General features: G+C 46.8%; 1 protein-coding gene and 1 long non-coding RNA gene across 3 annotated transcripts in view; one reads left to right on the top strand and one right to left on the bottom strand.

Annotated features, from left to right (window-relative positions):
* Positions 1 to 509, bottom strand: part of FGGY (FGGY carbohydrate kinase domain containing) — a 520,049-nt gene extending 519,540 nt beyond the window's left edge. The window contains exon 1 of the mRNA XM_032301944.1: positions 400 to 509. The gene's annotated coding sequence lies outside the window, so the exon portion shown is untranslated. The remainder of the gene's footprint in view (positions 1 to 399) is intronic.
* LOC116567096 overlaps positions 1 to 9,966 on the top strand; it is a 42,601-nt gene extending 32,635 nt beyond the window's left edge. For both annotated transcript variants that reach the window (XR_004276100.1, XR_004276101.1), the window contains 2 exons: positions 2,246 to 2,387; positions 9,824 to 9,966. This is a non-coding gene — a long non-coding RNA (uncharacterized LOC116567096). The remainder of the gene's footprint in view (positions 1 to 2,245; positions 2,388 to 9,823) is intronic.
* Positions 9,967 to 15,013: the final 5,047 nt, after the last annotated feature.

The raw sequence follows: 15,013 nt of genomic DNA on the forward strand, positions 1-15,013 counted from the left end.
ACATCAGAGACCTGCCTGGTGGTCCCAGCCCCCGTGCGACCTAGGAAGCTTAAACGCCAGCGCTCCCAGGTCCTCCCAGCCACACCCGAGGAAAGTCCCCGCAGCGAGGAGGCCATGACCTTCCGCGGCCACGTCCCACTGCCGGCTGCCTTGGGTTGGCGGCTCAGGGCCTCAGGGCGGAAGCCGCTGTGCTCTGCGCTCTGCCCTCCCCACCCGTCCTGGGGTGCGGCACCTGGTCTCCCTGCCCCAGCCGGCAAGGTCCCACCCCTTCTGCCCTGCACCTCAGGCGTGGAGCCCTCTTTCTGTCTCTCCCCTATCGGATTTGTTCTCTCCGCCTGACTTGGCTTTTTCATTCCCGTTCAGTGTTTTTAACCAAGTTACTAAGCGCCCACCGCGTACCTGGATGTGCTTCCTGGACTCCGGGCTGTCCGGAGGCTGCCTCTGGCAGGGAGCTGAGTGCACCCCCTTGTTCTGTTTCTCCTCCTGTCCTCTCTTCAAACAATTAACACCTGTTAACACCTCCACCAAAATTGGTTTATTAACCTAATGCAGACAGCCGTGTCCTATGGGTGTTAGCTAGCTGAGTGAAACTCACCTACTTTCACCTCCGTGCTAGATGCTCATTTATTCAAGAAGATGTATGCCTTTAGTCCACGATTATTAAGTAGCTAGCCGTGCAGATTTGTTCAGGAGGAGCTGAACACTGTCCATTAGAAATGATCATCTAAACATCAGTGTTCTCCATAGTGCTTTGAAGAAATTAAAACAATTACATAAATGTAATCTAAGCCTTACAATCCCCCTTCAAGTTGAATGATACTATGTAACCATTTTAAATAGATGAAAACTGAGCCCGAGAGGCCATGCCAGTTTCCAAGTACCTGCAGCGGGGAGTGGTATGGCCGAAAATCAGACCCCAGTGGGGTGACTCCCAGCTGGTTCTCACTATCCTGCAAGGCCAGGCTGAAGGCAAGGCTACCATAAAGAAGAGCGAGATGAAGAGAGGAGCGGCATGGCTTTGGCCATTACCCTCTCTGTGCTTTGGTTTCCTCACTGGTTAAGTAGTGATGATAATGCACCTCCCTCTCTGGTCCTTATTGGGGAAAGCCACATTAAACACAGTCATGGCTGGTGCAGAGTAGGTGCTCTGTAACTTTCAACTCTTACTAATATTTCTGTCTTTCTTATTTGACAGCAAGGACTGGGTCTTCTCCTCAGTGCCCAGACATATATGGGACAGCTTTAACAAACAATAGCAGAATGAATGACTCAGAGAATCCCACATGCCCTGAATTGTTTTGTCTCTATGCAGCTCTCTCCCCTCCCCACTGGGTTTGCCCACTCTCCAGTTTTCCTCGGAAAATGGGTTTTGCAGCTTCTGCTTTCCATTTGGTGCCAGTGCTGCTTTCTTGGTCAGAGGCTCCCCCACCTCTTGCCAGGCTTCAGTTCTTCCTATCCCATTCCCCATCCCCCCATAGCTCTGCTTCAGACCCAACCTGCTCACTCCTCCTCTGCTTCTGATTCCTCCAGATCTCCTGTTTTCTACTGAATTAATTCAGAGGACTTCACCCAGGGGTTTTAAGGTCCTCTAGCATTTGGGTCCCCCACAACCATGGATGCACTTGTCCCTTTCTTGCTGCTTGACTGTGCCCTTCTCTAGCATGGAAACCCCCTCACCATCTTAACCAGCCATCTACCCGAAGCACTCACCTGCCTGGACAGATGTTTGTGTCCCCCCAAGATTTATCTGTTGAAGCCTTAACCCTCAATTTAACAGCATCAGGAGGCAGGGCTTTGGGGGCTAATTAAGTCAAGATGAGGTCATGAGGTTGGAGCCCCCATGATGGGATTAGTGATCTTTTAAAAAGAAGATACATCAGAGCTTCCTCCCTCTGGCTTGCAAGGACCCAGCAAAAAGGTGGCCTTTGGTGAGCCTTGAAGAGGGTCCTCAGCAGACCTGACCATGCAGGCACCCTGATCTGAGACTTCTTCCCTCCAGAACCATGAAGGAAAAACATGTCTCTTCTTTAAAACCATGTAGTCTAGGATACTTTGTTACAGTAGCTGGAGCTGGCTAAGATGCTGTATACCAGGTTCCCATTCCTCTAGTTCTTCAACATTAGCTACCTCCTTGCTGAGAACATAGGAGTGGGAGAGAAAGAAGAGGGAGGACACTAGCCTTCACTGAGCACTGGGCGAGGCAGCACCAAGCTTTCGAAATAAGTATATTATCCCTATTTTACAGAAGAGGACGCTCAAAGAGGAACAGCAAGGACCACAGCCACACAGTCACAAGGTGAGGATTTGAACCCAGGTCACTGAGACTCTGGAATCTGGGGATCTCTGCCTCCCTCCCAGGCTCGCCAGTGGATCAAGCATATCACTGAGTAAGCACTTTAGAGCTGTAAAACATGGCTTGCTCATGTAAGTGAAGATGTTGTTGTCTGGGCTTAGAGAATGTTAAAGGACTTCTACAAGCCTAAGGAATTGCGGTCATTAAATTTTCAACAGCCTCCAAAAAGAACGACCTTTTCCTGTGGATTCTGCCCATGTAAAAGGTCAGCAAGTGTTGGCTCTCTCCCAGAGTGTTATCAGGGCAATTTCCAGGAACAAGGCTGGGCATGGGGCAGTCACTCAGCCAACCCTTGTGGGTGGGTCTGTTGGCGGAGAGGGGCTCCCAGCCCCCTGCCAGCCTGCAGGGTCCCCTCTCCTGGGGGGCTCCACCTGGTGAGGTCGGCAACCTGTCTTAGTAGAGCCGGCAGGAAAGGGGTAGCCTTGAACTGCCTTGTTGCCTGCCACCATGGGCCCTGCCGGCAGGACACACACTCCCAGGCCTGGGGGTTTCTCAAACTCTAAGCAAGCTGGAGTTCAGGCTGACCGCCCACCCAGATTTCTTCCCCTGCAGCCTTATGTTCCCCCACGCTCCCCCCATTGCACTAAGGAATTCAAACTCAGGCCAAAACCCACTGGACCTCTTGCAAGGGTACAGTGAACCAGGTGACCACTCACCTCCCTTCCAGTCACATAAGCCTGGGGTGGATTAAGGGAGAAAATAATTTTTCAACTAAAATTGTTTTCTCCTTGAAGGCAAAGACTGTATCATTCCTTGACTTGGCCTTATAACTAGCTTTACCCTCCCTTCCTCTCCATGCCCTTGGCCCTCAGCCGAGTCAAGAGCACAGTCATTGCCCTGAATCACTGCTACAACTTCCTAAAAAGTGTCCCCGCGTGCATCTTGTCCTGTCCCAGCTGGACTCAGAAGCCAGACCGGTGCTTCAAGATGGACTGAATTCCATCTCTGGCTTTTTTATAATTCTTCAACTGCTCTCCTTGATGGATTTTGAGATCTGACGTTTTTCCAACTGCTCAAGTCTCCTAACTTATCCTTTGATCCCTCGTGTCTTTGCTCCCTACTCTCTGGCCCCCTCACCGTTCCCCCAGCACGGGTGCCTCCCCTGCGCTTGTCTCCCTGCTCCTGGCACCCTCAGCTTCCCCGCTGCTCTTCTCCACAGCCTGCAGGTCTCTGGCACTAAGGCAGGGAACCAGTCCTTTCCTGGAAACCCTGCATCTCAGGCAGGTGGCCTCCTTGGGGCCCCGATGGCGCTCATTCGCCCTGTGTTGTAATTTTCTGGTACACTTTCTGTCTTTCTCACCAGCTGTAAGCTCCAGGCAGGATGCGCCCTTTTGCCGGCCTATTGTCATCTTTCAGCGTCCAGCCCAGTAAGACCCTCACTCACGTAAGGGGCCCTTCATTGATCCGTTTTCATTCCACTGAGCAGGACTATTCTGAGGCCAGAGTTGCCTTCTTCAGAGCCTGAAAGGCTCAGTTGCAGAAGGCCCCCCAATGTGGAAGCCATTAGCGCACTGCCCACCCCCTACCCCCCCACCCCCCACCCCCACCCCCCACCGCTCTTAACTGAATTTGCTCAAAACAGGCCAGGGGCCTTTGATGGCACCTGAATCCTATTACAGAGCTTGGCCCCCACAGCCAGACATAATTGGGCGGCCTCCCCCACCACCCGTTTTTAGCCAGATGACCACCATCCCATCCCCTCAGGATCCCTGACTGCCTCCCTGCCAGCATGTTCTGAATGTTGCCGCTGAATGGGCAGCTGCGGTCACATTCAGGGAGGATGAGGCAGAGAGACTCACTTCAACTCTGACATTCAATCTGTCCCTTGTGACTCAGGTTGCCACTTACCGCTGGGGCTGCAGGATGCAAGCAGGGATAACCCTTTCATTAGCTATGTGTGACATGGGAAAAGGTCAGACAGGCGGGCTGGGCTGCTGAGTCACTGAGCGCAAGTGCCCACCCCCTCCGGCTCCACGTGGTTACTGGCCCAGCTCAATCAGCCCCAGGTCCCCTCGCTGAGGCCGGTGTGATGCATGGCATGGGTTCAAGTCAGGGCAAGCAGGCAAGGATGTACCTTGTCTACTTCTGTAGAGGGAGGTGATAGTGATAAAATATGGTCGGGAGGAAAGCCTGCTGTAGGTCAGACACTCCTGAGTTAGGATCCCAGCTCCGCAGCAGCTCGCTAGCTGTGGCACCCACCACAAACTGCTTAGCCTCTCTGACCCTCAGCTGCTCCTCTACCAGGTGGAGGTAACATTACCTAATGCACTGTTGTGAGACTTCATGAGGCCGAGTGTGTAAGCAGTTGAGCAGAGTGCTTGGCCGGCAGTAAATGGGCTGTGCCGTGAGGGTTATCAGTGAATACCCTGGGCTCTCAGGAGATGCTCGCTTCCCCCCTCCACTCCCCTCCCCCAGTCGCCAGGTTCCGGCCCCTGCTGCCCACATCTGCAATCATGCAGTCCCGACTTTGGAACATGGAGTGAAAGTAGGCTGAGGTGGGAAGAAGCAAAAGGAACTGAAGGGCTGGTGACATTTGAAAAATTTCACTATTTCAGACTGACAAACTATTTCCTCAACTTGAATGATTCCTGGGTGAGTTTGTCTGAGGGGAACCAGATGCACAGGTGGGCATGGGGACCACAGGAGCCCAGAAAGCAGGGTTTTATGGAGGCAAGTTTTTGCCTTAGAGAGCTAGGAAGAACAGAGCTCTGAGACCCCCGAAGCACACACACTTCCCTACGACTCACTGAATTCAGACTGAGGCTATGCCCTTTGCTCTTGGCTCAACATCCTCTCCCTGTTCCTCCAATACTTCTAACCCTCTGGATAGAGAAAAGACATCACAGGACTCTTTGGACCAACATGGAGAAGACCGAATTCGCTCAGCGTCAGTTGGCAAGCTGGTTAACCTCCCTTGTAACCTAGCTATCTTTAGCCTCCTTGATGCTATTTTGAAATGTCAAACTAGCAAATACTGCTTCCAGAATGGTTCTGATCTGGGATGTGACAGGATGCTTGGGGGTGGGGAGACGAGGAGGAGGTGGGGACGGTAACGAGCCTTCTGGTAGAGGGTGAGATAATGCACTGACTTTATGACTGCCAAGATTCCCTCCCTTCTTCTCTCCTAGCCACTTTCTCCAAGGGCCGGCCCATTTAAAGGGAAGTGGGGCATTGAGTCCCACCTGGGCCTAATCTGGAGGGATGTCTGCCTATCTGACTCTGGAGCCAGAACTGGATGTCCCATTAGCCAACAGAGCAAATGGACTCTTGGGTGCCTAGCCCAGTTCTAAAAATGTTTATTCATTCACTCACTCATTTATTCATTCAACAGGTATTTTTTTTTTGAGTAGCAACTACGTGCCAGGTGCTGTACTAGGCACCGGGGATGTGGAATCTTGAAAAGGTTACTATCCACTGGAATCATTTGGGGAGTCAATTAAAACACAGCTGCCCAAGCTCAGCCCGAAGAGTCAATACAGGAGGTTTGATGCACACCTAGGAGGGTGTGTTTTTGTTCTGATGCAGGTAGTTCAGAGTGTATGAGACACCCCCGTCTAGCTTGTAGTAACCTTTGTTTCCTAAGAGGCTCCCCAGTGTGGAAAGCTAGGGATATAGAAATACATGTTATAGCCCCAGACCTTGAAGAGCTCACAGTCCATAGTATCCAAGAGAGACAGAGAAATATCATTTCAGGTGCTAAGGGCTCTGTTAGGCCCCATGGAGGAGGTAGCTAGCTCCGGGAGAGCTGGGGAGGCTTCATAATGGAGGTGATATTTGAGCTGGTTCTTGAACATGAGTTCTTCATATAGAAAGAGTGGGTGCAGGAAGTAGTTTCCAAAGACAGACTCATCAAGGTCTCACTCCTATCCCACCTTCTCTTCTGACCATGGGAATGAAATGCCTCACAGGAGTGGGGCTCTGTGTTCCCTGCTCTTGACTCATGGTGGGGGCCTGTGACCACTTCCACCCAGAGGGTGTGGCAGAAGTGACGCCTGGGACTTCTGAGGCTAGGAGACCACCAGGCCATACGGCTTCTTCTGGGCTCTTTCTCTCTTGGGACGCAGGCCTCAGAAGCCCTGAGCTGACCTGTGAGAAGTCTGGCTTTCCAAAAGCCGCCATGCTGTGGACACCACGTGGAGAAGCCGCAGAGAAAAGCTATAGAGGGAGAGGCCAAAGGAGCCCACCTTTGGAGAACTCTAGGCCCCAGCCTTTGAGCCTCCGCAGCTGACAATGAGTAGAACAGGGAGGAGTTGTTCCCTCTGAGCCAGCCTACACTTCAGCTTTGTGAGGAGAAGAAACGTTCTCCTGCTTTCAACTGCTCCCTCTCGGGGTGCTTCACTGTGCATTAGGCACCTGGAAGGGGTTGCAAAGGGATTCTGGGAAGAGGAAATGATTGCGGTTCAAAGGCGTGGAAGGTGAAAGGTGTGTCAGCTCTTTTTGAAACTTAGTATCTCATGTAGAGTTTAGGGGACTTGGTTTACTATAGACCAAAATGTACAATGAGGCCACCTGTGTGTTTGCCTCGGCAGTGAGGTCCCTGCTCTTTCCCCAGGCCTCGCCTCCCACCCACTTGGCGACGTCCCAAATCGTCATACATGGTTTCACCTGTCCTGTCTTTCTAGTGATGTAGTTTTAAGTGTGTGTGGGCAGGGAAGGGGGGCACCCTCTCAGTTCCTAGGGAAAGAGTTCAGAGGCTGTTGAAACTATAGTGATTTGGGTGTCATTCAGTCTAATAGCCTCTCAGTTCTGACCGCATGGACCACCGTGTCCGGAGCAGAGCAGGCCGCTGACCATAAGACCGAGTGTTTGAATGAGGCCAGTGTGTGAGTAATGACATCAGAACCAGGGCCTGCATCTATGGCTCGTGGGATCCCGGAATCCTGGTCATGGGAGAGATCTTCACGGGTCATCCTACCAGCAAGCCTGTCGATATCAAGCAGCTACATCTGCTTACACACCTCTTCTAGCAATCATTCCTTCCTGTTACAAAGTTCTCTTTTTGACTGGAACCCTGTTGTCTTCCCATGAGGGAACAGAAATCCAGTCCATGAATGAGGAAATGGAAGCTCAGGAAAACCACCTAGCTTCTGACTGATGTGACCCCTTAGATGAATGCCTTTCCACTCCCATAGACTGTGAACCCTACAAGTGGAATAGGAGCCCACCACTTCTGTACCTTTGCCCCACTGTTTCCCCACCTGAAATGCCTCCTCCATCTTCTCTCCTTTGAAGTCCCTGCTTTAAGCCAAACTCCTATGGGAGACATCGTCTATACGGTGTAAGACCCCAAGGATGAAGCTTGTGGCTGAACACTGATGTGTGGCCCTTTACTCCACAGGGCTCCTAGGAAAAGAGCCAGCTGTCACCCACTGGGGGCCCAGGTTCTTCCCCAAGTTCTCCTGTCACTGTGGCTCTGATATGACCACAACATTCAGAGTCCAGTCCAGCCAAGTACGAGGAAGATCTTTGTGCTCCTCAAAGGCTCAATATGGCAAATTGCTTGGATAGGAATTAGAAATTATACTGAGAATTTCTTTCTGGAGTTCCCATGAATTCTAGGGTCTCTGTCTTTTCCATGATGCCAATAACAGTCTAAGGCACATTTTCCATGATCACACCTGCCTCTGACCCTGTGATCTCTAGTTGCTCCTGAGTAGCCCATTACATTTATATTACCTCCTGTGGGGCGCCTGGGTGGCTCAGTGGGTTAAAGCCTCTGCCTTTGGCCTCAGGCTGTGATCCCAACTTCCTGGGATAGAACCCCCGCATCAGGCTCTCTGCTCAGCAGGGAGCCTGCTTCCTCCTTTCTCTCTGCCTGTCTCTCTGCCTACTTGTGATCTCTGTCTGTCAAATAAATAAATAAAGTCTTTATATTACCTCCTGCATGGCCCAAAACCATTCTCAAAATGCCTGATTTAGAGCTTATGCCATACCTTCAATGTAATAAGGCTTATTTATATAATTTTTTTTAATTTTGGATCTCACAATTAAATTTTTATTTGATTTCTTGGAATTCATATGCATATAGATGAGGGAGATTTGATGCCTATTAACACATAAAATAAGGAGAGTTTCTTGGGTTTTTAAGGAGAGAGGCTTGTGCCAAGAGAAGTCTGGCAATTTCCTGAAATAAGTGGAGGTATTTCAGGGCCATTGTTACAATTGGAGAATCTCAGCCAAATGATAAAGTCATACTGGAGAAATTAAAACCATTGTGGGTCAAGGTAGTTGGAATGATGGAATGAGCACTAACTCCACAGGCAATGGCTTCTAATGAAATGAACTATAAACCCAGGATCTAGGTTGTCAGTTCGTCCATCTGTCGTCCATCCATCCATCCATCCATCCAGAAAGAAAGAAAGAATCATTCCAGGCAGATGAATAGCATATGTTTTAACCCAGCAGTAAGAAAATGTATAGCATATTTGGGAAAAGATAAAGAGGTTCCATATGGGGGCGCCTGGATGGCTCAGTGGGTTAAAGCCTCTGCCTTCAACTCAGGTCATGATCCCAGGGTCCTGGGATCGAGCCCCGCATCGGGCTCTCTGTTCAGCATGGAGGCTGCTCTCCCCTTTCTCTTTCTGCCTGCCTCTCTGCCTATTTGTGATCTCTATCAAATACAAAAATAAAATCTTTGAAAAAGAAAAAAAGATGTTCCATATGAATGAGTTCAAGGGTAGGGGTGGGTCAGGGCAACAAGAGATGGAGTTTGCTGGGTAAGCAGAGGCTAACTCTTAAAGGACTTTGTAAGCCTTGCCCTAAAGTTTGTCTTTAAGGCAATAGCAGGGTTGGGGTTGGTGGTATTGAAGAGATGCAGGGAATGGAATACTTATGTTAATTCATCAATTTATTATGAAAATACTTGAACATTTCGGGAATATTTTTGAAGCTCTACATACTCTTCATGTTTTGGTGGTCCTGAGTTGTAGGCCAGAGCCAAGAATTAATTTCATTTCTAACTCAAAGCATGACTTGGGGAAATTGCTTCTTACTTGGGGTCCTTAGTTTTCTCACTTATAAAAGAAAAAGAAAATGGATGCCTGGGTGGCACAGTCGGTTGAGCACCCAACTCTTGATTTTAGCTCTGGTCTTGAACTTGGGTCATGATCTTGAGTCATGAGATGGAGCCCCCCGCTGGGCTCTGCACTTGATGCAGAGTCAGCTTGAGGTTATCTCTCCCTCTCCCCTTCCTGCTCATGCTCTCTCTCTCTCTGAAATAAATAAATAAATATTCAAAAGAAAAAAAAAGAGAAAGAAAGAAAGAAAGAATGAATGAAAAGAAAGAGAAAAAGAAAAAAACAGAAAAGTGAGGGGATTGGCAAGTTGAGCACACTAAATAGTTTTCCTTTCCTGAACCATTCCCAGAGGGTCAACTAGATTTCAGTAGGTGTGATTAATAAATTACAAAAGATAAACAGAGTGCCTTGAAAGATTTTATGTTCCTTATTTAAATTTTACCTGTCTTTACAGCCTGCCGGGAAGCCTGTCATTCAACCCTTAGCAATAAAACAGCTTTGCACAAATGAAGACAAAATAAATCAGAAGCCGTATGCTTTTAAACTCACTAAATGAAAGCCCAGCATGCATGCTACCTCCTTCCAAATTAATCACTGGATTAAATGCAAGACATGCACCCCAAATCAATAGCTTGTGACAGAGAACTCCTGCCTCTGCTTCAGGAAAATTCCACTTCCTTTCAGATGTTGTCGCTTGAAATGTCAGGAAGTCTCCATTCATCACCCACCCTTGAAAAGGCCACCATCACCATACTTCACATTTCCTTGCTGCATTTCTTCAAGGGAATCAAGGCATAATTCCTAGGAAGCTTACTCACTGTTATAGCCTCTTGTGGAGGCTGGAAGAGCCAGGGTGCCGAGGGGAGATGTATAGAGATGCCTGAGTTAGAAATAAGAAAACTAAAGTGTAAAGATGGCCAAAGTCTTGTCCCAAAGTCCCAAAGAAACAAGACTCATTTATTCCCTTGGATGGCAACACTGCGCAGTGGGAAGAAGATGGGCTTAAGAGTTTGAGAGACGTGGATTTAAATCTTGGATCTACCACCACCCTGAGCTTTGTTTTTCTTATCTATGAACTAGAGGAACTACAAATACAGTGTGTCACAAGCTTGTGCAAGTTGTGTAAGGTCTCTGTGCCCGAGCATCTTCGGTTGTAAATGAGGTCATGGAGGTTAAATGCCCATCCCATTGTCACGGCTCATCTCATGATGAGAATGGGGTGTTTCATCTCCAGATCAAAGCTCTACCCACTTTCTCTGCTTTTCAAAACTCAGTTCTGCCATCACCTTCTCCAGTAGCTCCCAGATTGGTTTACATCCCTTTTGCTCTGTCATTACAATATTATTAATAGTAATTAAGAAAAAAGTGATAATGACAACACTAAAAATTAACACTTATTGATCATTTACTATACGACAGGCTCCGATTTACTTGAATTTACTCATTCAGTTCTCAGACCAACCCTATAAGCGAAGTGTTGCTGTGTTCTACATTTTACAGAAACTTACGTAGCAGAGTTTACATCAGCTACCCAAGCTCTCATCAGTGGTAAGCAGGAGAACTGCCCTATCTCCCAGGACATCCTGGGCTTCACTCTTTGTTGATGTGACAGACTCATCAAGGTCTAACTCGCATCCCACCTTCTCTTCTGACAATGGGAATGAAATGCCTGTGACTGTATGACACTGATAATTCTCCTTATGTGACTTTCATTTCTACTGGACTTCAGGTTCCCCTGAAATAGTGACTGAGTGTTATCCAATTTTGTATTCCCAAAGATTAGCACAGAGTAGGTGTTACTGAATTTGAAATGAAAGGAAATTGACTCATCATGCAAAGATAATAGGCTCCCAGTATTTAATACCAAGGGCTCTGAATTGAGAAGGTGACTTCCTAGGTCAGAATGTTGCAGAGCTAGACATCATCTCACACTGAAGGGACTCAGACAGACTGGGACAAAGCAAAGACAAGAGCAGTACAGATGAGACAACCAAAAACAAAACCAAAAAAAAAAAAAAACAAAAAACAAAAAACAAAAAACCAAAAAGCCCCAAAACCCACACAAAACTCTCCCATTAGTCATACAAATGAAAGACCCTTAATAGATGCTTGATGTTGCTGGAAGTTACCCTCAAAACTTCAGTGCATGGTGTGTATGGTTGTCAAACACAGCGATGCCAAGTAAACTCCAAAAGAAAGCAGTCGTTCTCAACAAATTCTTGTCAGTATCACAGTCTTGAATTGAAACTTCCTGGGGGTATTTGTAGAGATGGATTTTAGGACTGAGGGGAACTCATTGCAGGCAAGATTCTGATAGTCATGGCACAAAAGAAAAACCTATAAACATATAGAAAGGTGCTCAACTGCCTATTATTCAAAGTTTGCAAAAGTTACAAAGATCAACAATATAAAGGTTGGTGAGGCCCTGAGGAAATGGGTGTGATTATACCTAGTTAGTGGTGGGAGTAAAACCTTGGAGTCCTCACCAAAATTCCATTTGTAGGACTCGATCACAGAAATACGTGCACATGTGTTTGCAAATATATTTTCAAGTGTGTTCATTCTAGCCCCATTTTTAATAGTAAAATAATTAGATGTTTCTAAAGTAGGGATGTGGTTTCAAAATTATATTCATACAATGGTTAGGGAGTGATGACAACAAATTCAGTGGGTCCATATGTGTTGAAACAGAAAGATGGCCAGATTCTAGCAACCAAAACATGAACCCTTGTCTCCACAGGAGGCCTTTAGTAGTCTGCTCCAGCTCTTTGTTCGGATTGGTCCATGTCTGTACCGTACCAGACACGTAACTAGGTGATTATAAGGGATAGGATCGGGAAAGGAAGGGTTGGATGGGACTTTTTTTTCCCATTTATATCTGTGGCTTACCCCCTTTCTTCCTTCCTTTACTCTTTCGGTATAATGAACATGCATTTTTTTGTTATCGATATTACTCTATCTGTTCTTTTTTAAAAGTTCTGGGATCCAGTGATGGCAAAGTCAGACTCCTGATGAGCTTTAGTTCAGTGTGGGCATACTGTGTGTTACAGTATAATAAAAGTATGGACAAAGCCTCGTGTTACTAGAGACAAAAATGCGAAACAAATGACATAGGCCTAGAAGCACAGGGGGAGATGTTACAGAGGAGGGTCTAAGATTCAGCCTGAGCCTTGACCTGGAAATAGGAGGTCTCTGAGGAGGTCTCAATGAAGGCAAAGCTTCCCCAGCAGAGGTGCACAAGGGCCCAAACCTAGAGGCATGGAACAGGTGGAGTATTGTGAGTCCATAGCTGGAATGACTCCCTCGGTGCTCAGACAGTTTTTCCTTCTTGGGATGGGGCACCAGAAGAAGCACAGTCTGAGGAATAGCCCACATTGAACTCTAGCTGGGGAGCAGCCACCGGGGAAGAAGCCGAGGAAGCCAGGATGAAAGGTTTGCTCGTTGTTTTCATCTGACCTGCTGTGGAATGTGGCTCATAACTCATCTGCATAGGCAGCTCTTGGAGTGGACAAAGGAAACCCAGCCAGTGGAAATTCCTGGGAAACTGTGGTGGGGCCCAAATAGGAAATGCCAGTCAAGAGATTTTACTGGTGCTAACCTCAAACCCTGATGTTGGGGCTGGGCTCCTCAAAGATCCTGCTTGTTAACTGCAGAAGAGACACTTTGGCAAAAGGGGTATAGATAATAATCAGGGTCCCATTGATACCATCCTTTCCAACCCTTTTGCTCTCACAATCTAACTTGAAGAAACTTTGAGCCAGGGGTGATTACCCACATTTCATATACCTCAGAATTGAGACTCAGGGAGATTTAATGACTTGCTCAAGGTCACATAGCTAAGGGAGACTGGATGGCATCAGAAAAACAAAAAATCTACTTTTGGAATGATACAAACTTGATTTAAAAATTTTATTCCATAACTCATTATTTGGGGTGATTTTGGCCAACTTACTTTCCTCTCTGACTCTATTTTCCCATAGGTAGACTATGGATAACATTATCTACCTTATAGAACTGTTAGAAAAATGGAGTGAGACTATATATGCTGTCTACTTGTTACCTATTTGCCCCTTTCTTAGTCACTCAACCCTAATTTGGAATTCAGGGGGAAAACAAATACATTCTGTTAAAATGTTCCATTTCCCAGCTTCCCTTGCACTTGAGATTGGCCATGTGACAGAGTTCTGGTCAATGAAATATAGCAGAAGTCTCTAGAAAGTGTATCTCATCCTAAATTAGAAAGTTAAACCTTTTTAGGAAAAGCCTTTCTTCTCTGCTTCTCTCTTCTTGGAATGGAAATTCATTCCAAGGAATAGAAGAAATGCAGATTCAACAGTCATCTTGGAACGATGGAGGAACTCGTATCCGTGATGGTAATATTGGACTTCTTTTTCTTGGACCTGTCATTGCTTGAGACATAGACATAGACCCTTGATAGTTTAAGCAGCTTGAAGCTGTCCATATTCCTTTTGGACTCATCTAGGCTTTGACTTATCATACATACCCAAGGAATCATAGGCATTTTGATTAGAGCACGGACCTTTTTTTGAGGTGGAGGAAGAATTCAAGCCCCTGTCTCCTACCCATAAAAGAGCATTAACCTGCCCAACCAACCCCACTTCACATTCAGGTGTTCATTTCTCTCTTCTCTTCCTTGCTTATCGCCAAAGTTAGCCCTCTCCACCTGAAGACCAGTCTCAGTTCAAATGAGATAAGAGATATAATATCCCTAGCACAGTTCCTGACACAAAAGTGTAAAACAAGTGGGATTTATTTTTCTTGAGTCAGGAAGTTATAAAGCAACCTCAGCATACTGGAATCTTTTTACTTTAACAGATACGTATGGAGCAGTTTAGAGGGTCTCCTGATCTATAAGGTAAAGAAACTCAAGCAGCTTTAGCATGGCATTAAAGGCCCTAACTTCTGCATGCAGCTCTGGGTTTCTCTTTCAGAGTCCCTTGATAATGTCCCTTCCCTTGTCACAATAGGACCATAAGGTTTTGCTTTCCTTCTGCTATAACACTCAAGTGATCATAGTCACTGTGTCTACCTCTCCCACTAAAGGTGAAGCTTGAATCTCATTTATCTTTGACTCCCTGGTAACCTTGCACAGCCCAGCACTTGATAAATTACTACTGAAGAAGGAAATACGTCTCTAGTCAGTGTCTGGAAGTCGAGTCATGTGGAGGTCTTGGCTTTTTCCTGAACACAGCTGCGCATTTCCATGCTTCAGAAGCTTTGCACATGCTCTGCTTGTTGCTTAGATTTTTCTTCCTCCATTTTATGTCTGTAGGATTCCTACTCACCCTCACACAGACACCTCAAACATCACCTCTGCCAGCTCTCTCAGTTGCCCTCTGTTCTCTCTTAAGGCATCTGATGCTACTTCTGCCATCGCACGTAACTTGCTGCTCATTATTACCATGATTTGTCCACTTGCTTCTCTTCCTTGCCAGACTATGAACACTTAAGAGCATTTACTAGTATTTTTCTGTCACTTACATGCAACATAGTTCCTGGCACATGGTAAATATTGAGAATTTCCGTGAACTTAGTTACAAAAATTTTTGAATTTACACAAAATTGTGGTTTTGAGTTGTTGCCTATCCCTGGCTCTGTAATGAAGCTCATAACATCAGGTATT

The sequence above is a fragment of the Mustela erminea genome, chromosome 10, assembly GCF_009829155.1.
Source record: "Mustela erminea isolate mMusErm1 chromosome 10, mMusErm1.Pri, whole genome shotgun sequence".
Classification (NCBI taxonomy): domain Eukaryota; kingdom Metazoa; phylum Chordata; class Mammalia; order Carnivora; family Mustelidae; genus Mustela; species Mustela erminea.